General features: G+C 38.4%; 1 protein-coding gene and 1 long non-coding RNA gene across 14 annotated transcripts in view; one reads left to right on the forward strand and one right to left on the reverse strand.

Annotated features, from left to right (window-relative positions):
* Window positions 1–23,941, reverse strand: part of SLC16A7 (solute carrier family 16 member 7) — an 80,222-nt gene extending 56,281 nt beyond the window's left edge. Inside the window, exons 1-2 of one of the 3 annotated variants that reach the window (XM_071423535.1) lie at window positions 7,232–7,271; window positions 2,187–2,432 (exon numbers count right to left, since the gene is read on the reverse strand). The gene's annotated coding sequence lies outside the window, so the exon portion shown is untranslated. Of the gene's footprint in view, window positions 1–2,186; window positions 2,433–7,231; window positions 7,300–23,800 lie in introns of those variants that run through there. The other 2 variants (XM_071423533.1, XM_071423534.1) reach the window with 2 other exon arrangements.
* The window catches only part of LOC139588332 (uncharacterized), a 64,273-nt gene continuing 61,339 nt past the window's right edge, over window positions 23,224–26,157 (forward strand). For 8 of the 11 annotated variants that reach the window (XR_011678626.1, XR_011678628.1, XR_011678633.1 and 5 more), the window contains exon 1: window positions 24,144–25,549. This is a non-coding gene — a long non-coding RNA (uncharacterized lncRNA). Of the gene's footprint in view, window positions 23,866–24,143; window positions 25,550–26,157 lie in introns of those variants that run through there. The other 3 variants (XR_011678635.1, XR_011678634.1, XR_011678636.1) reach the window with 3 other exon arrangements.

Here is a 26,157-nt window from a genome sequence, read left to right on the forward strand (position 1 = left end):
TAACTTACAGAAGGAGACACCCAAAAGCCCAGACAGCCCAAAATGGTTGTTTTATTATATCCCTATTTTAGTACAGTAATGGTCTACTTGTCACTAGTGATTTAAAGTGTCTGTAATGCCATATTTGGTTAAAATACTCTTTAAAGATTCCCAATTCCATCAGATGGGAATTTCTCTTTTCCGTTTTCTTTATTTCTCTACTCAATATCTTAAAGTACCTCTTTGGTGGGCATGAAAGTGAATGAAACAAAAAATTGCTTCTTCCTCATACTATGCTTATTCTTCTGATTTGCATAAGGTACAATTTTATCCTGAAAAAATAAAATTTTTCAAGTTGACTTTTAGCCTTGAGTGCTTTTAGCAACAGGGAGAAGGATGATGGCTTTCCCTCTTGCAGCTTAAGGATTTCTGTATTGAAATAGCTAAACTTGGCTAATCATGCACCAAAAAAAGCTTTTCTTTTTAATCTTATAGTCCCATCCCTTTGTCCTAATCCAGAAAACACCAATAGGAAGGGATTTTTGGCTGCTTCTCATGGAGCCTTCTTCATGATATACATCACATAATTCATACCAATTACCTCCTCAGTTCTTTTGCCTTTCAACTGCATGTTTCAAGATTCCACCTGACTTTGTGTCTGCCATCACTCCCTTTAATCAAAAGAGCCAATCCTAAGGGGCTCAAAAAGACTTTCTTTCCCAGATCAAATGTCCTAGTTTTGCTTTTCTGCCTCCTTCTCTTGACCTAATGCACTCAGCACACACTGCTTGAGTGGCACACCACCATCTGGCACTCAGCTGAAGTTACAGTGACCTCAGACTGAAGTTATATGAACCTGCCATTTTGAGTTGAGATTAAGTTTCTCTTTTTCTGGTGCCCAAATTCAGATGCTTTCATTCAAGGCCTAGCCAGCAGCAGAGACATGAGTTACCTCCTAAGTTCTAGAAGTGCTGGCTGCAGTGCACAGCCTGCCAGGTGCTTCCCTTCTAACACATGCCCAGGCACCCAGGCTGCACCAGCAGATCTCCACCTCTGCCTTCTCAAGGAAGTGCACGCTGCAAAGCAAACACACAAGCCAAACCCACTATGTTATCTAAGGAGTATCAGGTTCTTTTGCAATATCACATATTGCAATCACATTTCTATCACACTCTTCTTTCACAAATACCTGGTGTTTACCGTCAACCAGGGAAAGCGCTTCAGCTTTAACGAATCTGACAGCAGTGAGGGGGGCTGGAAAAATAAATTAACACTTGATACAGCCACCACAAATAGATACCCAGAATAAAGTGAAATACATGAAAAACCTCCTCATACTCAATCTAAACATGATGTAATGACATCAGTCACATACTCTTGCTGCTCAGTGTCTGTGACATAGTAAAAACACAATGATGTAGAGAAGGATAGTAGGTGACAACTATGTGCTATTTCTCACAATACAAGCAATTTGACCTACTCAAATAAATGATAAGGCAAATTCTTTAATGATGCATGGTTTTAGGCAAAACTATGCAGATTGAATTATATTTCATTATACTTCCCTACATAAACATTGAACCTTGCCCAAAACCTAATGTGGGGTGGGGGGGGGGGAACCAAACAAAAAACTATTACCCTTTCCTTAGAAATCCAACTCCTCAAATAATCCTAACAACCACATCAACATTCCTTTCTCTCAAAACAAACATTAAAAGGGTGTTTTCATGGTATTTTATCCTGCTCCCACAGGTCTACATTTCAGAAGTCACTGCGAATTGCCCTTTTGCAGTCACTGTCAGAGCATTTCCTGATTATATTGCGAAATTAACCATTTTGAAAAAGGGAGAGTAATTATGATTTGCAAATGTGGGAGTAAGTCCTTAGAGACAGTGATGACTCTTGACACAAAGCAATAGTATATTTGATGAAATATAAAACAGTTTGTTAACTACCCAGGACTGTAAATGAATCGCTACCAAGAAAGCGCTGATTACTTCCAACAATATTCCCCAAAACAACAAACCTCAAAAAACAATCTCATTATCAAGTCCTAACAAGGCCTTTATTCTTCTCTCTAGGAAAAGACTCCTCAATGATTCAGTAACACAAACACACACTAAATATTTTTCTGGGTCAAAGCTAGAAAGCCCAACACACCCAAGGACTGAATTTTAGACAGGAAAGTGACTGTGAAGTGCACCTACCCCTTGTGATTCATGTTTGCAGCTCAGCTGCATGATGGCTCAAGAGCATAACTACTGCTGTCAGGCTGATCTCATGAAAAGGAGGGGTATGTACAGGACAGCTGGCCAGCAACAGATGGGAATATGCTGTTCCATCTCACAGGTTGGTAGACTTCCTGTTGCAGCACATGCTGTCCAGAAGGAATTCTAATTCTAATGCAGCACCGGTCTTCCAAAGGAGGCCTGGCTTTAAGCCACAGTCAAGTCCTAGAATTCAAAGAACTTCTTAAATTGTCTATCAACTCCTTAAACAGTTCAGTCATTTATAGTACAGATCTGTTGTTTGTGTTGAGAATTAATTAGTCAGTCCTTTTAAATCTTTTCGTGTGTTTGCTTTAAGGTGAAAGGTTTTATGAGCAGAACTTGATGTAACTGCTGACAGCCTAAAATTTTTTGGCCTTGAAGAAGAAAATTATTTAATTTTCTAATAACATGATAGATGCAAAAAGGTCATCATCAGCTGCAGTCACTACGAGGATTATTGCTTTTGCTCATTCTGCTTTATAGTAACATTAGTTTTGACCACCAATTGACTTCTAAAATAGTTAAGCTGCATGAAAATCAGACTGTTGTTATTGCAATTTACAAGGTAATTAATTTATCTTTCATTCATTCTCTTAACACCAAGAATTTAATTTTTTTTGATGTTCCAAATTAAATATTGCTTAAAAACAAAAAAGTTAAACTCATTTGAAAATTTAGAGAAACAGAAATTAAGAAACCAGTTCATTCTATCCTTCTGAGTGGAAAGAAATTAATAAATTAAACATTCATGCCACTTCTCATTATCAAGGTATCTGGAAACAACTGTAGGGAGCTCATTCCATTATGCAAACTCACCCTGACCCAACTAGTCATTGTGTGTAAATGTAAAGAATTATCATATCATCTCCTAAAAATAGAGCCATTGTTGTGGATAAGGTTATCTATACCATAAAAGACAGTATTCATTTGTAGTGCTACATTCAAACCAGCGGTTAACTTATGAGACACTAATATAAATTAATGGAAAAGCAGGTTAAAGGGGATTACAAAATAGAATTTGGTTGAGAAATATTGCTTTTTTGCATTATCAACTGTGGCACTGTGTACAAAGTGATACAAGTTCACAGGGTACAACAAGACACCTTGATTTCATACTTTGTAGATGATTAGAATTTCTATGCAAACAGTGCCTGTACAATTCTATACGTACACATAAGTGTTCAATAGCATAAGTTTTTCCTTCTCTCTTTTCAAAAGGCTTTCAAGTAAAAATTATAACATATTAACAGTGATGTATAAACTCAACTCTGTAGTAAATGCTTTTTAAGCACACAAATTTCAAATTAGAAAAATGGGTATGGTCTAATATTCATTAAGTACCATTTCTGTATTATGTATTTCCCTTCTTTTAAACTAAAATATCAGTTCACAGAAATACATATACAGTCTGACATTTTGAAATGCCTCCTGACTTCAAAGAATATCTGCCTAAGAACAATCATCAATGCTTTACAGTTTCTTCCTCATTCTCAACAAGTATTTCAGTATTCAAACTAAGGGAGAGATTCTTGTGAATACTTATACACAGCATTTTAGTACTTGAGCATATTCTTACTAGACCCCACAGCAATATATTTCACTGTGCTGAGCTTTAAAGAGGGTTTTGATGAAAAAGAGACATAACTTTGCATAATATGCTCTACAACAAAAAGCACCTGGATACTCTGAGTACTCACACTAATAAAATTAATATTTAGTCTGAATGTTTACAAATATGAAGCTTAAACAAATGCAGCAAGCTAGAATTGAGTTTAACACACTCTCTAAGCCACTAATTTGTCCTCAGCACAAACCAGAACATTGATATAGTTCTACTCAGAAAAATAAGTTGAACTTGCTGAATTAAATACTGCTAGTTTAATGTTTTCTCCTTTTCTGCAACCTCAGAGCCAATCCTTTTCCTTTTTTATGGTCTCTCCACTCTTAAATTTGAGATCTACAGAATACCAACAGTTTATCAACTGTCAAATATTTTTAAATTATTATTAAAATAATTAGAAAATTCTAACCTATTATTCTCTCTAATTTCTTCACACATCAGATATTATTATTTTTTTGCATCCATGAGCTAAAATATTAATGCAAATGACAAATCATGTATCAGAATTAAAAATTTAATGTAAAAGGACAAATATAAGTATACATGCATAATTTCCATAATTTCCATAATTCATATAATTGATGCACGTAGTATATATAGCTTTTCTATCAGCAGACATCATATACACTGACATTTTTGTGATTACTGCAATGCATTAGTTATGATCTACTCTTGCTAAACATATAATATTAATTTGCTGCACTATAATGAAAGAATAAAAATTTAAATGGATATCTGAAGATGGAGCTAGTGGAGTGTTTTGTCAGTTTAAGAATCTTTAGAACCAAACATCACAGATAGCAATTTTATCTGTGGTTGATGACCACTTCCATTTGTCATCTCCTAGAAATTGATTCCATCAGTTTTTGCTGTGAATCACCAGATGGCACTTCTCCCTACTCTTAAGAGTTACCCTCTGAGCATGTAGGAGTTAGATCTGGGACAAACATTTCCAGCTGAATTGAGATGCTGTTTAGATTTTGAGATCCTTACCAGTAAAGAAGCACTTGTCTTGTTTCAATCCCTCTCTTTAACTGAAAATATTCTTTCTCAAATTAGTTGCTGTAGACAAGCTATGTCTACAGAAGTAGAAAAAAAAAAGTAATAAACCCCCCACATACTTTTGTCAACACATATGCACTGCCCTGACCAGGGACATTTTTAAATCAATTCTTTCACATTCTCCACAAGACTATATTTAAAGCTGCACTTCTAGCTTAAATAAAATAATATTGACAAAACAAAATAAAAATGTGCTGAAAACTTTGTCCATTTCTAAGCAGCATTGTAATTTCACAGCTTCTATTCTGGCTATGTTCTTCAAATAATTTCTCTTGTTTCCACATGCATTCCACAGGAAGAAAAAGCATCAGAAAAGTATGCAGTCATGACAAGAACTCTCAGTGAAGTACAACCATGATTCATTATCATCACCTACTAATAGGATATCTCAGTGGAAGCACCATAAAGTAATGTTTAAACATCAGGCAGTGATTGTTTTATGCCTGTAACTACACTGCACACACATCTTTCACTCTCCTTCTTTCCTCTGTTACATGGGTCAAGCACAGTGCTTCCTTGACTCTGGGAGAAGAGACAGGCTGAATTTGGATTTCTTCCCCCCACTCAATTTCTTTCCTCCTTGTAGCTGTTTAACAGGACAGGGAGCTGTAAATAAATTTTGTGTGGAAACCTGCAAAACCCCAGGTTTTTAGGAGGAAAGTTAAAGCAAAAGGAATTTTCTTCATACTGAAACTTCACTAAGGTTGCATGCAGCATCATGAAAAGTCATTTGTTCAAGCACGACTCCTTTACACAAGGACTTGGGGACCTCTCTACTATTACCCTGCAGCAATACCTTTCTTGTTATCTCCTGGTTTTGCTAGCAGTCAAGGCAATATTTTTAGTGTTGGAGAGCTACAGTACATCAGTTATGTATGAGAGTGGAACTTTGAGAATATTCACTGAAATCTCAACCACGGGTAAAAACAAAATATTACTTCTTTTTCGATCTTCCAACTAATTTTTAGAAACATTTTATAATATTTCATGTAGATTTATTGAGAATTATATCATAAGCAAACACAAATGAAAAAATATAAAGCAAGGTATAAAATATCCATTGGAAGTGTCTGAAGACTCCATTGAGGAGTTTTGTCTTTTTTCCTTTTTAGAATTTGACCCACTTAAGTCCAGAGCCTTAGTGTGTGATAAGCCCCTACAATGCTTCTGACATCAGAAGAGTTGTGAAGATGACAGCCAAAACTCAAGCCTCTAAGCCACCAGCCTACCCTGGTGAAATCAAAGACAGCTTTAAACTCAGTTTTGAGCTCAGCAAACAAAGATTTAGACTTTAAGCTTTGATAACAGGGATGACAAAAACAGCCCCAAAAATCACCAGGTTATCTCTATGAAATAAACTCAGCAAATTTTTCTTCAAAATTATGTATAATCAGCCATTCTAAAGCTCATGGACTATTTGCAGAACTGTTTAGGTTGGTGGGAGATTTTAGAGTTGTTATAATAAAAAAAAAACTAATTGCAAATTACTTCTGCACTTGATTCTAAGGAATCTAATAATTTTTAAGCACCTATATATGAAATGAGGCATACAACACTGAGTTCTGACATTGCAAAAGACTGAAACAGAGTTACTTTGTGTCAGTAAAATACACCCCCACACTGTTTGCTTCATAGAAACCCCTCAACGTTTATTATAAAAATCTCTGGTGTTGGAGAAGTACTGTCTGTCTGAGTGCTCAGTGAGGATGAATAACCTTCATTCCAATCCTTGGTTTCATGCAGGGGGATTATGTTATTGCTTCCCTCCCAAATCCTTATGGAAATAAGATGTTTATCATGAAGACTTGTCCTGTAAGTAAAACTGATGTTGCATTGATAAATTAGGAGTTACTTCAAAACACATGGCATTAATTATCCCTATCTGACCTAAGCTGCACTGATGCTTCCCCTTCTTTTAATTTTCTCTTTAGAAACTCATCTTTGAAGTCTTTATTTTCTCAGAAATTTTGGCAACCTATATGAACAAATATGTCCATCAAATCCATAGAGTTTGGTTTTACTGGGAATTGTCAGCATTCAGTTGTTAATCCTTGTTATAAGCTTCCAGGAGTGGACAGAGTATAAGAATATTTTTTCTTTGAAGTGCTTCACACTGTTTTGTCAATACATGTTAGATAATGTTAAAAAGCCAACAGCAAATACTGTGCAACATGTGCTGGTGCACTGACTTGTCTTGCATTTAATTAGTCAATTAGTTTTGCATGGATTACCACAGTAATCTGAAACTACCTATTGCTACTAAATAAAGCTAAAAGGAAATAGAAAAACAGCACATTACCTGGCAGAGAGCTGCTGTCCAAGACAATAATCGGAACTTGAGATACTGACCCTTTGTTCAGTTTGAACATTTAAAGACTCTTTGGAGACCTGATTGGCTGATTATCACACATGATGTTTGGACAGTTTATTTTGTGTGACCAATGGCCAAACCAACAAGCATCTCAAATTACTGAGGTGCAAGAGGTTATGAGGAAGCTCAACAATCAGAACACAATCCCTCAGAAGGATACCTTTGGTTTATTAACATTCCATCACCTGTTTAGGGTTTCATTCACAGCTTCTTTGTCTGACATGAAGGATTTTTCCTTAACAACCTCTGTTCATTTTCAAAATTCTATTTTGGTGTTATATGTAGCCTCTTAAATGAGTGCTAATGTCTGGGGACACCTTAACATAGTTTGTGTTTAATGCTCTAGGAATTCAGCAATATATGGTGAGGCTGGTTGGGAAACTGCCTTTTATGACATACACTAAGATCAACATTAATATTATTTTGTTTAATGAATAAAAAGTGTAATAAAAATGCTCTAAAGATCATCAGTAAAAGCTTAAAAGGAAAATTAGAGGCACTTAATGCAACTATCATGTTGCAAAAATCCAATTTTTTCTCATTTGGACAAAATTGTCCAGCAATTAACAGTAAGTGTACAATTAACTTAGATGTTTTTAGACTGCTCAATTAACAGTGAAAGTATAAAATACTGCATAAGCCTTTATACAGTAATTAGAAACTTTGTATTAATAAGCAGTATTAGCCATGACAATATTTAAAAAGCTGTGTTTTGCTGGAGATAATGCAGAATTTGCTGTAGAGCTCCAAAAATTATTTTCCATTATTTCTTAAATTTTAAAAAAACCTCACTATTTTTGTATAGGAAAAAAATGAAATAATCTGTAGAACTGATGATAGAATAAATATATTACAAGGTAGGTTGTACTTAAGACCAGATCCTACCTTCACTTAAAAACTCTGAGCAAAATGCTTTTCAAAGTTCACATCAAAAGCCCTTTCTTTGCAAATGCAAAAATATTCTTAACTATATTGCTGGAAAATGAGGCAACAAGGTGTGCATGTCCTCACAATTGTTATTTTTTATCAGTCTCACACACCATACTTGCCTTGACCCAAAAAATGATGGAAAGGATGAAACTGCCTGGCCAAAAGAAACAGAAAAACAATGTGATGACTCAGGCTGGAAAAATATTAAAGCTTTTTCTTGTCCTAGATATTCACTAAGCAACAGATATTAAAACCTCAAAGCTCTTAGAAGTGCTTTGTTTGGGAATTTCTGGCTGCCTCTGGGACAGATTTTATGGGCAAACTGCTGTTACTTTCACTACCCACCACTTCAAATGTTCATAGGCAAGAAAGCAATTCTCAGAATAAATTTCTTAATCTATATGAAAATAATGACACTAATGACAATCTGCATTTCTGGGATGTGTGGCAATCTCACGTGAAAAGTGAAACAAGGTCTAGAATTACTTAAAGTTAACCCAATAGGAGACTTGCTTAAAGAAAAAGACCAGCCTAATCATGAGAAAATATTATCATTTAATTGATCTCTGTATTGTCAAAACTTTAATTTGAATCTGAAACAGTTCTTTTGGGAAGAATAAAACATACTGGAGATAACACAGTGGCAGTGATAGGTGAGCCTCTAATGCCAAACTGTGAGGAGGATACTTGCAAGGGTTGTTCATCTCATCACTGAGGACAACAGCAGGAAGGGAATGTGTTTGCTGACACAAGCACACAAGAAGGGGACAACAAAGGAAGTAAACATGGGTTGCTGAACTCTGACAAAGACCCTGCAGTGACAACAATACCACGTTTCCTATAATTGGAGTGAAGTAGGAAAGGAGGCATTGTTACTGCTGGACACCTTCTGTTACATTTTGACAGCTTGTGTTTAGTCCCGGGTGCAGCTTCTCACTTGTGTCAGCAAAGCTGCTCTCCCCCACTGTGCCCACAGGCCCTTCCTTCCACAGGATCCTTGTCCCTCCCCAGGCAGGGGAAGAGAAAATCACCGCTGGCCCCACGATTTCTGCTCCCGTGAGAACCAGCCACAAAGGATGGGTTAACAGCAGGCACCACTGCAGTGTCTCCAGGGATGCTGACCACAAAGGCCACATGAGCAAGCACAGCACAGCACACACTTGGCATCACCCTGGGGGACCACACCTGCCTTTTGTCCATTGACTTCAGACAGCAATAAGGACTCAAGTCTGTGCCAATCCTGCGGTTGAGCTTTTTAAATTCAGGGAACCAAGCACGAGGTAGAAGGTCAGAACTACCACTAAGGTGTACTTCTAAGTGACAGAGCTAATTGGCATGGGCATGCCAGTGGCAGACAGCTGACCTGCAGTCCACTGTCAGCTTGAACTTGACAAAAACAAAAGTTAATACAGTCTTGGACCATTGTCTGTATAAAAACATATCAATATCAAGAGGGCTATTACTCAACTCACCATATGAGACCCTATCCAGCAGTGTATTTTGTGAAGAATAATGCCAGTGGAATTTTACATCTACTACCAATCCAGCTACTCAAGAGCTCCTCTGAGAAGGGTGCCTAGAGCTGGCTCAGTTTTTGCACCTTGCTGCCCCTTCACTCATAGGCACATATTAAATGTAACTATTCCTCCCTGGAAGAGAGCCAGACACCAAAAAGAGAATTACTTTTGGGATCTTCAGGTTAAACCATTAAAATTGAAGTAAACTCATCATAACCATTTAGTCTGGCGGCTGATGTGAACTTCGGCTCAGGTATTCTACACACTAACATCTGCTTTACTACTTCTTTTTAGTGGCACATGAAAAGAAATAACCTTTACTGCATATGGTTGAGTGCTACCATTTATACTACAGCACAATTTTTCCTCCTGTCCCAATCCAAGCCTTCTTCAAAGAATGCCCTAAATTATCAGTGGCAATAAAACCTAAAGCTATAAAGCAGCTTGTTCTAATAATGGATGTTTGGTCATAAATTGTTTTCTTTTGGCGTGAATTTTTACTTTTTTTTTTTTATAACTCCCTGCAAAACCCAAGGTACTGGGTGATAATCTTCTTTTCTCCTACTAGCATATACTCAAGATTTACACATTTTAGAGAAGATTTAAGCTTGTGATACAGATCTGCAAGATATTCTTTGACTTACACATAATTTGATGTTTCTTCATTTAAGGGAGCAATCCATCAGAACAATATTTTGACATTAAGAGTGCTGACATCTGCATGTGATCTGGATATGGAGGTTTCACTTAAAATCAGTGGGCAGAAACAAAGTTCTGGGATAGCTCTCCCTGTCCTGTTTTAGACATGTAAGCTCTAACAAAACAAAATGTGGCCTACAAGTGCCTATATCTCTCCATTATTTAAAGTACATCTGGAAAAGTTTTCAATTATAGATGCATATCCTACTGAAGTCTGTGCTTGGATGAATCCAGCCCTATATATAAAGTTGTAATACAATTTTTTTGTATTGCAGTGGATTGAAAAAAAATGACCCAGTCCCTTCTTCCATTTCAGTATTTCTAAATCATAAGTATGTTGGGGGAGGTAGGACAAGGGTTACCCTGTTGGCTTATTTAGCTCTTACAAAATAAGAAAGTGAAAAATGTATGCTCTAGATTCTAAAAATGTTCTTTCCATCTTCTTTGAAACTGATCCACAGCTTACTAGCACGATGTTGAAATCTGAAATTCTGCAATCTTTTCTGTACTGTTGAGAAAAATATGTCCAGTTTAGCTGAGTATTGCAACTCTGAAAAGCATGTGCTGCAAGACCCAAATTGTGTCTCTGTGTTTGTAAAATGTGCAACTCAGGACTGTTGGTTCACAAATATTTTTGTGGTTGTCATGGCTTCATAGAAGACAATTTATGGAAGGTGCAGACAAACTATCTTGTGCTTTGCATACCACAGACAACTATCTTTTTGAAAGTAAATCTTCAAGTCAAGTCTTATGCAAAAAAGTGTAAGAAAGAGAATCACTGCCATATTAAGCAAAATAATGACAAATTTCATATGTGGAATTTTAAATGACAATTTACTCAATTAAGTCACTGGATAAAACAATTAAAACTTGAAAGAATGTTCAATGTTTTACACAACAACACAGAGGACAGCTTACCTCATGTAAAGGCTGGACTCTTGCCCAGATCCACAGAATTGGAGGGATCATTTTTAGAGCCAATTTGTGACTGCACTGATTAAATTGCTAACAAGACATCAATTTTTATAATGCATACACACTTTGTCTCATATTTTTGTGACATTTTGTGAGATTGTATTTCATAATATCTGAATATGTGGTATTCTACAATTCTATAAAAGTATTAAATACAATTTCTTCCAAATGTGAAATAGAGGCAGCAGAATAGATTTGATTCACAAATTTTGAGGCAACAAAACAGGCTGTCTGTGATGATGTAGATACCAAATATGCATCAGGGACTGCTCAAAAGTTAACAAAAAAACCCTAACTGTTTGCCCAAGATACTGCCAAACCTTTTTGAATAAGTCCAAGAATTCCATAGAAGATCCCTTTGCAGAACAAAAACAAAAGCAATGCTAATTTAAAAACTACTCTCTGTGAATTATTTGAAAAGCATTAAAATGCAGCCTGAACTTTTGTTGGCTTGGATAACTGCAGACACACAAGATCTTGAGTAATTAGACATGCCATAGGGTGTGCCAGTACACAAGTTTGAGTGTGTTAGGTATGAAGGAAATACAAATCTGAAAGGCATGTTGCACATCTCATTGCCCAACGTCCCAGCTTTTTGGTTGCTTCACAGCACCCTTTCAAATGAGCCAGACACACTGATGGGTTAAAAACCACCTGTGCACAAGTCACAAACACAGAGGTTAAAGAGAAATATCAGTGGTTTCCTTCTCACCCACCAGTACATTAATGCTCACTGCAATGGTACTGTAATGAAAACACACTCCCCCACCAGCCCCTTAACCTGCCAGCCCTCTCCACCTGCAGACACTGCCTCAGACTGCTCCACAGATTGCCCACTGCCCTCCCTCCACTCTTCCTCCCTAATCCCCCAGCTTCACCCCGCTGTCTCGCCACTCCTTGCTCTAACCGCTCTAGTAGCTCAAAAACATGCCAGCATACAAAGTCCAAGGTAAGGAAAAACTACTCCACAAATGACTTACAGCTTCTTCATCACAAAATTGGTACTTTAGGTTTCCCCTGGTTCCTTGATTTCCTTTCAGTTGTCCTCACTATCTTGTATTTAAATGTGTCTGTACGAATGCATAGATAATCGTACAAGAAATAAAAGAATACAATACCTTAGAAGTAACTTTTAAGGCTACTCTGTCAGGGCAGAGTTTTGCTGTGATTATTTGAATATTACTTTCTGCCTTAAATAAAGAAATTTAGACTTAGTCACTAACATTCTTACTTTTTTTAAATGCTGCAGTAGCTCATGAAGATCAAATATGTTCAACTCATTAATATATGATGGTAATTTTCCTCTTTTGGTCAGATCACTTAGGTGCTTATACAAATTCCATTTCTTTGTCTTTTATAAATTATTTGTGAGAGAGTGTATTTCTTAGAGTACAAAATCTTTTTTCTATTCAGATCAGATAATGTATGTGAGCCTATTCAGTGGAACTGAGTGTGTACATGAGGCTGAGTATTAGAAACTAAAGGGTGTTTTTCAGAGGGGAGAGGATGCTGTGAGGACATTGCAAAATAAAAGTGAAAAGGATAATGAGCTTGAATGCAATAGTACTATTGGCTTTACTAGCATCATAATTTTTAATGGCATGCATCTTTTGAAAGCCTGTACCTCTTACTTTTAACTTAGCAATCTTTGTCATTGCACAATTATAATGTTGAGCAAAAAATACTTGTTTCTCACCTGCAAGAAAATGCAAGATGTTCTCCAGCTTGAAAGTTTATGATTTATGTACAGATATATAAGTTGCTAAATATGTATTATATTTGTTGGAGGTTCACTCAGATTTTCATCTGGATTTGGACCCTGATTAAGAGAGGCATTTAAAACAAGTAAGCAGTAAGTGTAGTTATATGCTATAGTGGGAAAATTACAGTTGTACTTAGGTATGTATTACTAAAACAGACAAGCATAGTGATTAAAATATTCAGCAATTGAAAAGTAGTTTTGTTTATAGACAAGAAGGAGATACAACTCAAACTGATTAAAGGCTGTAATATAAGGTATTTCTACTTTGCCTTAAAGGTCAGCTATGCTGGCAGAAGTTTTCCCTCCGGCAGGATCAGCTCTTGACTGTAGCATCTACAAAGCTAAAGCAGGTTTATTTAGTAGGTAAAAATCCACGCAAATCCTGACAACTGAGGGTACTCAGAGGACAGAAACATTTTATGCAACTCCCAGCAGGCCTGAACACTGCAACAACAGTGTTTTTGTAACCCTAACCCTAACCTTTCCCTTATAGCTTGCTTTTCTTTTTTGCACTCTGGACTCATCAGTTTCTTCCAAACCACCCCAACTAGGTCTATTTGAGATAAATACAACATTCTTAATTGCCACAGGTGAAAGATGCAGATCACTGTACACTTTCACTGTAGCTCTACAGCAACAGGTTATTTTAGAGGTGGTGTCCTGGTAACCTTAACAGTAACACAAACCACCTCCCAAAGGCCAGCCCAATGTTCACAGCTCCATCTATTTTACTTATGCTGCAACATTTTAGGATTCAAATTAAAGGCAGTGCTTTGACAACCTCCACTTTTAGGCACAGTGTGCATTTTAGGTAGCTCATGCTGCCGTGGCTTTCCTCAAAAGCAGAATATTGCATTGCTGGACTGCCTGAGAATTAAAGCCCAGTAACCTGATAGTTTATATCATTCCCTCCTTCTTTCTCTACCTTCAACACCTTGTGTCTTTTCACTGCTATGAAAAGCCTTCCTACTCCTGCTTAAGGAATCACTGCAACACCCTCTGGATATTATCAGTTCTCTGAGAGATAAAAAAAAATAATTAGAAACCATCTTGAATATGCTTTTCTCTCTTTAGGACAAGAGTCTCTTTTGGTTCCTGTTTGCAGCCCATTTCTACCCTCAGCAGGGCCCAGATAAGCAGCTCTCCCAAATGAAGAAACAAAGAGGGATTCCCTCTGTCAAAATCACAGAAGCAGAATAAAATGCGCCTGGGAGCATGAGTTCAACCAAATATAAAAGGTTCTGTGCTCAGTGGGGTTTGGTTAAATAAATCAGGTCCAAACTTTTAGGAACACAAACACAAATCATTCCCTTCTCAATGGAGTAACAGAAACAAACACACCAAGTTAATGAACGCAGCAGGGATTGACCAAACAGTTCAAACTCCCCTTTGGAACAGTGCAAACAGCTAAGAAGCAAGCAGCCTTAGCCTCTTGGCACAGGAAAACAAAACATGCTCTGCTTTGGTTGGATGACTAAAAAATTCCTTGATTACAGGAGTCCTCTATTCTAAAATGAGGAACTAAATTTACTATTAAATGCTGACTAAAGATTCATCCATTCAGTTCTGACAGCTCACATGCCAAGTCAAAGTATTGGCACTGAAATGTCTCCTCCAAGCATTTGATTCTGTTGTTTTCATAGATGGTCCAAATTCTGCATCTCTTCACACTCCTGTACTGCCAACATCACCCATCAGGTACCCACTACTCCTTCTATGCACCTGGTCACAGAGGTTCCAAAGAGGTCAAAAGGATCATATGGAAAATACATACACATGTATATATGGTACTTATGGCTGCTTACTACAGGCTGTAAATACCATACTGCAACACTAGGACTTCCCAAAACATCAAAGTAATATAATTGCAGCCTTCCAGGGCTTTCTTCATTTCCCCACTTCACCTCCTAGTATGCAACATGTTGCATAGTTCTTCCTGTTTTCACATCACCTTGTGTATTTGTATATATATATATATATATGTAATTTTTACTACTGGAAAACTATCTACTCACTCATGTATATTCAGCTGCCATATTGAGAAGTAAATGCTTCCTTCAGACTACACCAGAATGCAAGATTTTCTGCAAATACAACAGCTATAACTGCTGTTCAAAGTACTTATAGGACAGGGTGTTCAAGATACAGTTATAACTTCTGCTTTCATCCAGTACATGTTCATTAGTAGAGGGAATTGATTAAAAAGTAGGATTTAAGCTTCAGTTATTAAGAGATAACAACCTACTTACCCACGATCCACTAACACAAAAATTAGAGAGCCTAATTTAGGTGGCTAATTTAGGTATCACAAGAGTAGAGTCCTGCATTAAAAAACTGTTGTATTTAGACATCTGGGATAAAACTGGTAAATGGGGGACAAGAAAAAAAATAAGGAAGAAATTTGCAACTACCTTATTAAAGTTAAAAACATATCCTGGATACTTAATAAAACATATAATTATGTGCAATTAAACTATCAATTTAAGTATAATGATTCCAAAGTAAGCTTGGATATGACAACTAGTACAGCTTTGCTAATTTTTCAGGAAATACATACATGAAAAAAAAAATCATGGCCTCATAGCTAAAGTACATTTTCATTGAGAACAATACAATTTAAGTCACTGTTTTACATATACAATATTTCAGCAATTCTGAAGTGTATCCAGAACTGCATGCTCATTACCCAATTAAGCAACAACATTTCATTAACACCTGTCTATGCTATTACACTCAAAAGAAGAATCTATTTTAATTGTGGAAAGGACAGGCTTCTGTATCCTATTATTATACTATTCATCAACAACAAAAACCTTCCTGTGGCCAACAATTAGAATAAAGAAATCATAAAAGCAAAGGGCAATATACTCTCTATTCCTTTCTCAAAAAAAAAAAAAAAAATAAAAATCAGAATACAACTAAAACCTGCTCTGACTGAAAACATGACATGTCATTCCACTTCTGCTAGGCTAAAGATATCTGTCTCTGTGAAACTCCTCAAAACACTATTTCCCCAGGTTAACGTGTTCTCCCATCCACTCTGTTTTCACCTTCTAATGTGTCATTCTTCCAAGGCTACATTTTTTTCTGGAGCCTAATAATGTCACTGGAAAGGAAGAATTAAAAGCCATAAGGATAAAGAATGCAAACATATGTAACTCTACATATAAAAATAGCATGGTAAAACATCAGTACTGGTAACTATGGAGGAGCGTCATCTGTATCCTATGAAAGGTGTCCTACAAGTGACAATTGCCACTGGCAGTTTAAGTTTTAGTGTGGAAAACCCAGTATCCTAGTAGGATGAGAAGAGTAGAACACTCACTTGCTACTGTATCTTGGTTTTCATTCTAATAAATGGGGAGAAGGACAAAGTTCTGACCAAAATAAAAACAGGAATGGCAGAGAAGGTGGACACATTAAAGAACTTATTTGGAAATAGAGACATCATTTTGGTAATCATTATGAGAAATAATTTCCATTGAACCTAATCAGGCAAGTCAAAGCAAGCAATCAAAAAGAGTACATAACGGAGTCTTAAGAATCAGTCAAAGAGTCTCTTCAACCATTACAGGGTGTAAACCATGAATAATTCCTTATAACCCAGTAGAACTGCACCACAGGAAGGGAGCTCCAGCAAGGACCTGGAGTCACAGAAAATGAGGAAATGCCAATCAAGCAACACTGACATATTAATTGACTGAGAGCAATCACCATGGTGCTTTTAGGTGTCATCTAAAAATGCCCTTCCTGGATTTCTCTACTTCATGTGATCTTGGTCTTTATATTCATTAGCTTAAAAATCACTTTAATTATTTTCATGAAGCTAAAACTGAAACAGATCACAGGCCATGCAAGGCACTCATAATGTTCTAGTATTATTTTGTATGAATGAGGAAATGAACTAAATTGAAATAATGCACCCCTATTTTCAGCATGACTACAAAAAAACATTTCTTTTTGAATAACTACATGAGAAAAAAACCCCTACCTTATGCCTCTAGCCAACATAATTGTATCTGCACATGAAAAAGAAAACAGGCTCTCTTTTTTCCTATTCTTCACAAATATAAAGCATACTTCACATTCAGTAAATACAGGCTATTATGGCATATTCTTTTCTACCTATATTCTTTATATATACAACCTAGAGGTCAAAAAATACAAAAGCTTTTTTCATTCCTTGCTAAAATATGTTGTTGTGGTTTCTAATCATGTGCTATTGAGTCCCCTGATTCACCTTTTGTAGTGTTGGTGAGAAGAAGGGAAAGAGGCTGCCTAATGGAAGATAAGGAGTTAGGATCCCTGTGTGATAAAATGAGCAGAGCTCTTACAAATTCCTCAGGGCAGAAAGGAATCCTTTAATTTAGTACTATGTACAAATTATTTTAAAGATGTGCATTCTAAAAAGGGGCTGGTAATAAGAAAATGGGCCCATTGCCACCTTCAGTTTCCAGGAGAGATTTCCTTCCATAGTCTATGCAGCTCTCTCCACCTGCTCTCAGATGCAACCCCCTTGCTCAGCCTCCTTGAATCTTTGTCCTAGGCACACTTTCTTCTGTCTTTGAAACCAGTCTTCAGTTCTATTTTGCAGTATATATCTCAAAAATTTTCATTTCTACCATCAGCAGGAGGCACTGCTGGGAACACAGGGTCCACAATCCAGATTCAGACCCAAAGCCATCCCCAGCAGAGCATGCAAAAGCAATTAAGTTCTAGAAAAGATCTGTTCAGTGGAAAGTATACTCAGCAAAGGCTGAATTATCAAGGAATTTAGCACATAAAATTCCAATTGTTAAGAAATCAGACACTTACATTACCAAGGGGAGTTGATTTGCATCATTAAGTTGTTCTTTTCTTGGCTTCTTTTGTGAACCTGCCCTGAGGGCCATATCAAAAATGCAAACCATAGGAGCTCAATCTAGTAATGACAACTCCTATGGCATTTTAATTCAATAGCACAGGTAACTGCTGAAATATCCCATATTTTTATCCAATTTCTATCTCTCAATAAGATCAGCAAAGAAAATCAGCTATGTCTCTCAGAGATTGTTAAAGCTGGTAGCTTGAATACAGTCTTGTATCACTTCAAAACTTTTCATCTTCACCACCAAGTATTTATATTGTTATTCCAGAGATTTGAAAAGAATACCACATACAACCTAATTTCTAATGTTTAAAAAACCACTTTAATACAAGTAATTACAAAAGCATATGCTGTAAGTAAGCATATGCTCATTTCTCTGTCTGAAATACTAATCAAATACATTGCAGTAGGAACTAGCTATGTTAAAAAAAATCAAATATGCATTTTGTATATATACTTTCACCATTTTTGTCAGCACAAAAAATGGGGATTTCTTTTTGGTTTCTTTCTTCAGATGTTTTTAGTACTTTAAAAGAAATACTTGTTCTCTGCATTTCTTGATTTCAGAACACACAAACTGAGAAGTAAAGCTCCATAGGTGATACTATGAAGTTACAACTCACACATGGATAAATTGAAATTTCATCTTTTTTTTCTCTTTTTTGCTTGTACCATGGACTCCAAGAGTGTTGAAGTGATGAATGGCAAGCAGGAATGTTAAAACCTTAACCTATTTCTATGGGGGGAAAAAATTAATTTCTATCTTTTGGGATGACGTACTGCTGTTTTGTGCCTGATTTTAATAATTTTGATTAAAACTGTGGACCATATGGAAGAGGCAATGTACCTCATTGCATTGTCATTACCACCACTGTAGTGACAGAAATGCTGAAGTTCTTTGATGCCAAGCACATCTTGAACATCATTACAACCCTGTGTGGTACGTGCTATCCCTGGGTGCCAAACTTGGGAATGTTGCCAATGGTTTGCTAATCCTGCATGATGGAAGGGCACTCCACAATGGTCACACCTGAAGATGCAGCAGGAGTCTGCTTGCAGGTATGGGAAGATGAGCTACTCTGAAGGACCAGAACTTTAAAAATATATAAATAAAAAAAAGCTATGAAATACTGCATTCTGAGTCGTCTTCTGTGCAACATGCTTTCTGAACCTTGATTATCACCTACATGAGTCTTCCACTGGAAAACCTTAAAGAAAGATAAAAGTGAAATAACTACCAAGCTTGCAGTCAAAAAAATTGGAAAGTGTTTTTTTGGGGGGATACAAAAATTCATGCTGAAAGACAATAAACACTTTTTAAACAATTTTGCACGTTTGGGCCATTCCAGTCTGCACAGTTTTATCCTTTGACTGTTTTTTGCAGAGTTTGATACGGTCTTTATCTTTCGTAACCATAAGAAAATAATGTCAAATCCACATATTCTCAAATATTCCAACTTCTACAATATTTGGACATCCTGTGGTTTGTTGACAGGTGACTTAAAAATACAAGTTTCCTACAGTATAAAATTCATAGCAAATTTTATATGATTTACACTATTATTCAAAGCACTGTTTTTTTGTTGGGTGGAACTGAAATACAATCAATAGTTAACATTCAATAATCATGAAACCAAGTTGAAAGAAAATGCATCAGCACTAATTAAGGAAAAAAAAAAACAAACCAAAACCAAAAACCTGGCTTAAGTTTGTTCTCTAGTGCTCCCTGCCTTTATGAATTAAAATTAATTCCATTTCTTAAGATCTTAAGTCTTACAACTACAAAGGAAAAGAGTATATTGTGATAAGGCTCAATTCTTTTCCATTAATTTCCTCCTTCACTTTTGGAAACCTTCTAAAGTGGCCTAGTCATGTTCATATCCTTTTGGAAATGCTTATTCGTTTTTATCAGCTCTTCATGGAAACCTCTTCATTTATATCAAGCTCTTCATATAAGTCATAAGACAGAAGAGCACTGTGTCCCAAAAATAAAAAGTACTAGCATGGAACTGGAAGCTTGACCTTGAAAACATATAAATAAAGGAACTACTTAAAGACAACACATGAACCAAAACTAAGATCAACAAAAGGATCTAATGATGATGAATCTGCCTCCTCACCATCACCACCCCCCCCGCCCCCCAAAAAATACTGTAAATTAAAAATCTTAAGATTGCAAAGATAAAAATCAACCGATAAAGACTGTGACTCTTTCTAGTTCATCAGCCACTGTGACCTAGTTAGATAACCCTTTGCTCTTCAATAGGAGTTTAAGAAGATTTTGATTGCTTGATCATAAGACCAAGAAAAATAAAAAGATATTGGATAGACTGTAAAGCCAAATAGAGCTGCACAGTCAGTTTGTCCAACATCTTTAAGCCACGGAATATTATCCTCTTACTCCTGTAGACAAATTCCTTTTGTTTGAATATTGCAAACATTTTTCCAAATGTTCCAAGATGCACAATAAAATTAGAGAAGTTGGCCCAACAGATCACAAATACATGCAAGTCAAGGAATGCAGGTCTGGACTGAGATGTGTATGTGGGACTCTGCCAGTTCCTCGTGTTCATTTGACACATAAAACAGTTGGTCAATGACATCATATTTTCCTATCCAACCTCCTCCTTGGTGCTGTGCAAACATTATGCCATATATATATATTACACAAACAGATACAGAAACTGCTAACCTTCTTATCAATGATTTATAGCTATGACCTAAAAATTCTAATAAAACTAAAGATAATCACATTTTTTGCAATTATACCAACCTTGAAACATAAAATTCATTTTACAACACAGATTATTAACATGGCCCAAGAACCTTCTTCTTGATTCTCACACAAGAAATTTGACAGCCTAAATTCTGGCAAATGGTGTTAAGGGATACAATTTAATTGAGAATTATATTCAGGCACTATCCTTGCTAAAGCAAACTTGTCCTCAAGAAAAATGCAACTCTTCAAAAGCATCATGTGATTCTGCAATAGAAAATAAAATCAGGTAAGTCATAGCCTCTTCTCTTGAAATAAAATGGGTCCAATAATAACCATATTTACTGGAAATAAAGCCACCTCCTCATTGCAAAAAGAGGACAAGATAATTTACTTAAGAAACAAAGATACAAGAGAGGACTTTTTTTTATTAAGAAAAAAGAAAAACACTAAGTGCCAGGGGGGAAAAAAATCAAGAAATAGAAGTATGATGTAGTGAACCACATCCAAGAAAAAAGAGTAATGAAAGAAAAACATTTTAAAAAACAATAGCTCGTGATTCAATAAATAGTTTTTTTCTCTCCCTTAACTTGCCTGCCCATAAATTTAGGCTGCCCAAAGATCTCCTGCCCTGATAAAACTTGGATTCTAGAATAAGAATTCTGCCATAGCAAGAGCTGAGTGAGCTTAAATACATTATACACTACAGAGAAATGACAGATGAAATTAGGTTAAAGAGCTGGAAGGAAGTTTTTTAAATATACTATAACAATGCATTTATTTACAATGGAAATTGCTGAAAAAGCATTCCTTCACTCCTTACTGCAGCTGCAGAGTCACAATATTTAACTACACTCTGGTTTCTTTTTGATATTTCCTTTTGTAATATTTCAAAGTCTCCTCCTTTACACATAAAATACTGTACAGATCAGTGTATCACAACACAATCCAAAGAGTTTTCCTATCTATAAAACATGCGAATTTGGTTTTCCACCATGCATAAAGATGTTCCATGAAGATCACAGTTCATATTAAGGCTATTCTACATCTCCATAATATAAATAAAATCAGGTTTTCTTCGCTATCAGAATTATTAAAAGCCTCAATAAAATAAAAACCATAACCTCCAGTCACCCCTCTGCCTATTCAAAATTATTTGAATTGAATGTTTTGCTTTGAAGCCACTTACATTGTAACCACTGCTGTAAACTAAGCTAGCTGGGCCCTTGAAGACACATGGAGTTACAGTTCTGTAATGAATTGCACAAATAATAACAAACATCTCAAGTATAATCTCTTCTCTGAATGGATTCCATCATGTAGGAGTTCAGCACTTAGGCTCAAGTACACTATTCAAAGTTAGTAGACAATAATGCAAGGAGAGAGGAGAGAGCCGATTTAAAAATAACAAGGGAATCACTTATGCATTATTCCCATATTTACTATTTGTACATAAAAGTATATCTCACTTTTATTGAATTATTTGTCAGTTTCCTCCTTCTTTTAAATATAAGTGTACATCCCTCTGTCTCAATGACTAACTTTTCTGTCATGATTCATGTAGACAGAGCTAAAGCTCTCGAGTTGTTGGCTCAGTTGGTGTGTGATAAAGTTCATGGCCCCATTCCTGCACTGGAAGCCACAAACACCTTTTCATTACTATTTGATCAGTAACTTGAGAACCACAGATGGGAACCACTATGGAAACATGAGCAATTATTATGGAGACCAACAAAATTAGAATGGACATCTTCATGAGGTACCAGCTTTCTTTAGCTTCTCTCTTTTTACCAAAACACCTTTCAACAGCAATTTCAGTAAGAGCCCTTTAATGAAAGCTCAGGCTGGCACTGGAAAATCCAGGTATCAAGGTATCGCAAACATTTTTCTGCTTTGTTTTGTTTTCTTATTGACCTCACTGGAAAAGCAATGGAGAATTTGTGTCAGTTCTGTGACCCTGCAGGACTGAAAGATAATGTGCTTTCACAGAAGTAGAAGGGGACACTAGTCTCTGAAACATGAACAGGGTAAGTTCTCAGACTCTCCTATGACTTACTGCCTTTTAGGGGCCACTTCAACAGCGATGAACCCTCAACAATTGCTCCCTGCCAGGGAGACTCTTCAGACCATTGCCTTCAAGGACTGTGTGCTAGCAAAGGTCAAGTAAAGAGAATTATGGAGGACTATTTTCGTGGCTCTGGTACTACTTACACCAGGACCTCTGTACACAACCATTAACTAAAGCCAACAGCGTTTCGAGATAACAACGCAAGAGTCGCGGAACTCGGAGCAGCCCAGAGCACGGAACAGCAGCTGGCACGGAGCAATAGTGGCTCCATCCAGATCCACCTTTTCCAAGGTCACCTCGCTCAGAGCTCCTTGCAGGCCCGTGTCTGATGACGGCAAGCGCGGCGGCACGGCTCGTGCTCCGCTGCTCTCCGCCCACATTTCCCGGCGGAGTGGCCGGGGCGGGGGCCGCGGACGGCGGCTCCGTTCGGGTGGGCGCGCTGGCAGGCTCGCCGCCCCGCGGGGATGCGCGCAGCGGCGCGGGGGCGGGATCGCGCCTCGCTCCCCCCAGAGCTGCGGCCTCAGCCCGGCCCCGCCGCCCGCCTTCCTCCCTGCCCCGCTGTCAGAGCCGCCCGCCCGCGTGGCAGCGGGGCACGGCGGGGCGTGCGGCGTCTCCCTGCGGTGCCTGCTTTGGTACTGGGGGTACAGCTGCGTCCCACGCGGTGTCCTTCCTTCCGTCCGTCCGTCCATCCATCCATCTATCCATCCATCCATCCATCCATCCATCCATCCATCCATCCATCCATCCCTGAGTGGGCGGCGGCTCCTGTGTGTGTGTGACTGACAGTGAGGCGCGCACAGCGCGGGGGCAGCCGCTCGCACGCAGCCCGCGGGGGCCACGCCGGCGCGCCCCGGCTGCGGCAGCCGCTTCTCCGTCCCCCGGAGCCCTCCCCGGTGGGGACAACCTCAGCGGCCTCGCTGCTCGTCCTCCTCCTCCTCCCTCCTGGCGGGTAGGTTACATTACCTGGTCTCTAGCTCGGACTGGATCTAATCCCGCGGCCGCCGCCGGCTCGTCTCCCGGCCGCGGGGGTGAGTGGGGGAATTAATTTATTTATTTTCCATGAGGTGTCCTCTGCAGCGGAGTAGCGGCGGGAGAGCCCGGGCCGGGCGGCAGGGAGGGAGGCCCGGGTGCTGCTGTCCCGGGGGTGCTGCCGGGGAGCGGCCGAGGCGTTCAGCACCGGCGCGGGGGGGCGGGGGCTGCGGAGGAGACGCCTCCCGGGCTGCCCAACCCGGCTCCGCGGGGCTGGCGGGGGCGCGGCGCCCGGCCCGGGGAGAAGGGGATGGAGACAGCGCCAGCGCGGGAGGTGGGACAGGACGGGATGTACTGGGCTGGGGCGGGCGGGCAGCGCCGGGCCCTGTGGCCCTGGGGCGGCCGTGAGCGCTGCCCGCCCTCCTGCCCGCCCCGCCGCACCCGGAGCCCCTCGCACGGAGCCGCGGGGACGGGAGGGCACCTCGCTTCTGGCAGCGAGAAACGTGTCCATCCCCCCCGTCCCACCCCGATCTCCTCCTCTTCTGCACTGAGGCTGCCAAGTATTTCACATTAAAGGCAGTTTGCGCTCTCTGGTCCACAGAAAGTCTAAAACACGCTGTATCAGTTTCCTCCTGCTCGGGGGAAAATAAAAAGTAAATTAACTGAATTCGTTTTGTGCTCAACGCAGGACCTTCGCCTTCTGAAACGGGAACTGAAATTTGGCTCGTCAGCATCGAGTTGCTGATGAAAATCTTGGTCACCTCAGCATTTGCCGGTTTTTGTCTCCTTAAGAAAAAAAAGTTATGAGAAGTGTTTTGTATGTATGATAAGCATATTTATGAAAGTGACCGCTAAATTATCCAGAAATCCTGTCCTTAAGGCTAAAAACCTGTAAGGAAATAAACATAATCATATAATTGCATAATTAAAACCTTTACCATAATACCTATTCTCGACTAAAGGTTGCACATTAAGTGCAGTACTTAAGTACTTTGACGAGAGTAATTATAGTTGTTGACATTGTGTTGTGAAATGTACAAAAAATGTTAATATCGTATTTAAAAAAACAAACAAAACAACTTGATTTCAAGCACTTTGTGCACTTAGTTAGAGCTTAATGATCAGGATCATATGGGCATGTTAGGAACTGAGACTGCCTGTGCATGGACAGGCAGTCCATGAGCTGTAGTTGGGAGTAATGTAGTTTCCTGAGCTGCCAGTAAAGGAAGGAAAGACTTGAACTTGTGCCGTTTATTTTTGTCTGTTTATTTTCCATTAATAACATTTGAATCTTTTAGCTAGAATCAGCCACAATTAACAAAAAGTTTTGAAAAATAATCTGGAAAAGAGCATATCACCCTTCAAAAAACCAGCATCATGAATGGTAATTACATGAAAGAATCCATCCACGGACAACTGCTGTCTGAAGCACAAATTAATAAAAATCAGGTTTCTTTGTCTACTTTTCTTAATAATTGATTTGCTTTTATGTGACAAGTGTTAGGAACTTTTCTATGTTTTAAACTGTAACCATTAAATCAGAAGACACAGACCTGGAAATCTCAGTAATGTAACATTTAAGCATTCCTTCATTCTTTAGGATGTTACTGTTATTATTTACATATCATCCATTTCCAGGCCAAGTTTTTCAGATTCAGGAGGGAATACTTTGTCACATGTCTGTAAAGCAGCCAGCTCTCTACAGTCTCTGGGCAGATTCTGGCACTGTACTCATAAGGAACAGTAAGTAGTTCACTGGTAGAGAGGGCAAACACTGTTCTTCCTGAAACAAACTGAGCAGCGTGGAGTCAATTTGTGACATTGCATAAGCTAAGTAGTACTTGATTTATGGATCTGAGTCCAGGGGCGTTTTTAGGAGCAAGCACTGCCAGGGCAGTGAGTAGAAGTCACAGTTGTGTTACTTAGGTAGCAACATCAGCCATCTCTTGTGCAAGTGTGTCAAAGGAGCCTGTGCCCAGCCCGCTCACAGTCACTGTCTGTCCTGGCAGCACTACAGGCTTTGGAAGACCAAGGACCCACAAGGGGCCCACTAAGCCTGTTGGAGGGGAGAACAGACACTAAGCCAGGACTCTTGGGCAGGCAAGCAAAGAAAGCTTGGGTACTGATGGCCATGGTCAAACTCTTCCAGGCAGGTCCACAACTACAGGGCAAAAAATGTGGAAATTAGGATGAAATTGGATGTAAAATATTTTGTTAAAAAAGCTTCCAGTGACGAAATCAAAGTTGTATTCTTGGTATTACAGCAGTCTAAAGCTGTCTTCCATATTCAAACACTTTTTATGCCCTGAAGAAAATTGTAGGCCATGTAGGACCTCAGACAGTTCCTGTAA

The sequence above is a fragment of the Agelaius tricolor genome, unplaced genomic scaffold (genome assembly GCF_023055355.1).
Source record: "Agelaius tricolor isolate 1412-34295 unplaced genomic scaffold, bAgeTri1.0.p SCAF_3, whole genome shotgun sequence".
In the NCBI taxonomy this organism is placed as follows: Eukaryota; Metazoa; Chordata; class Aves; order Passeriformes; family Icteridae; genus Agelaius; species Agelaius tricolor.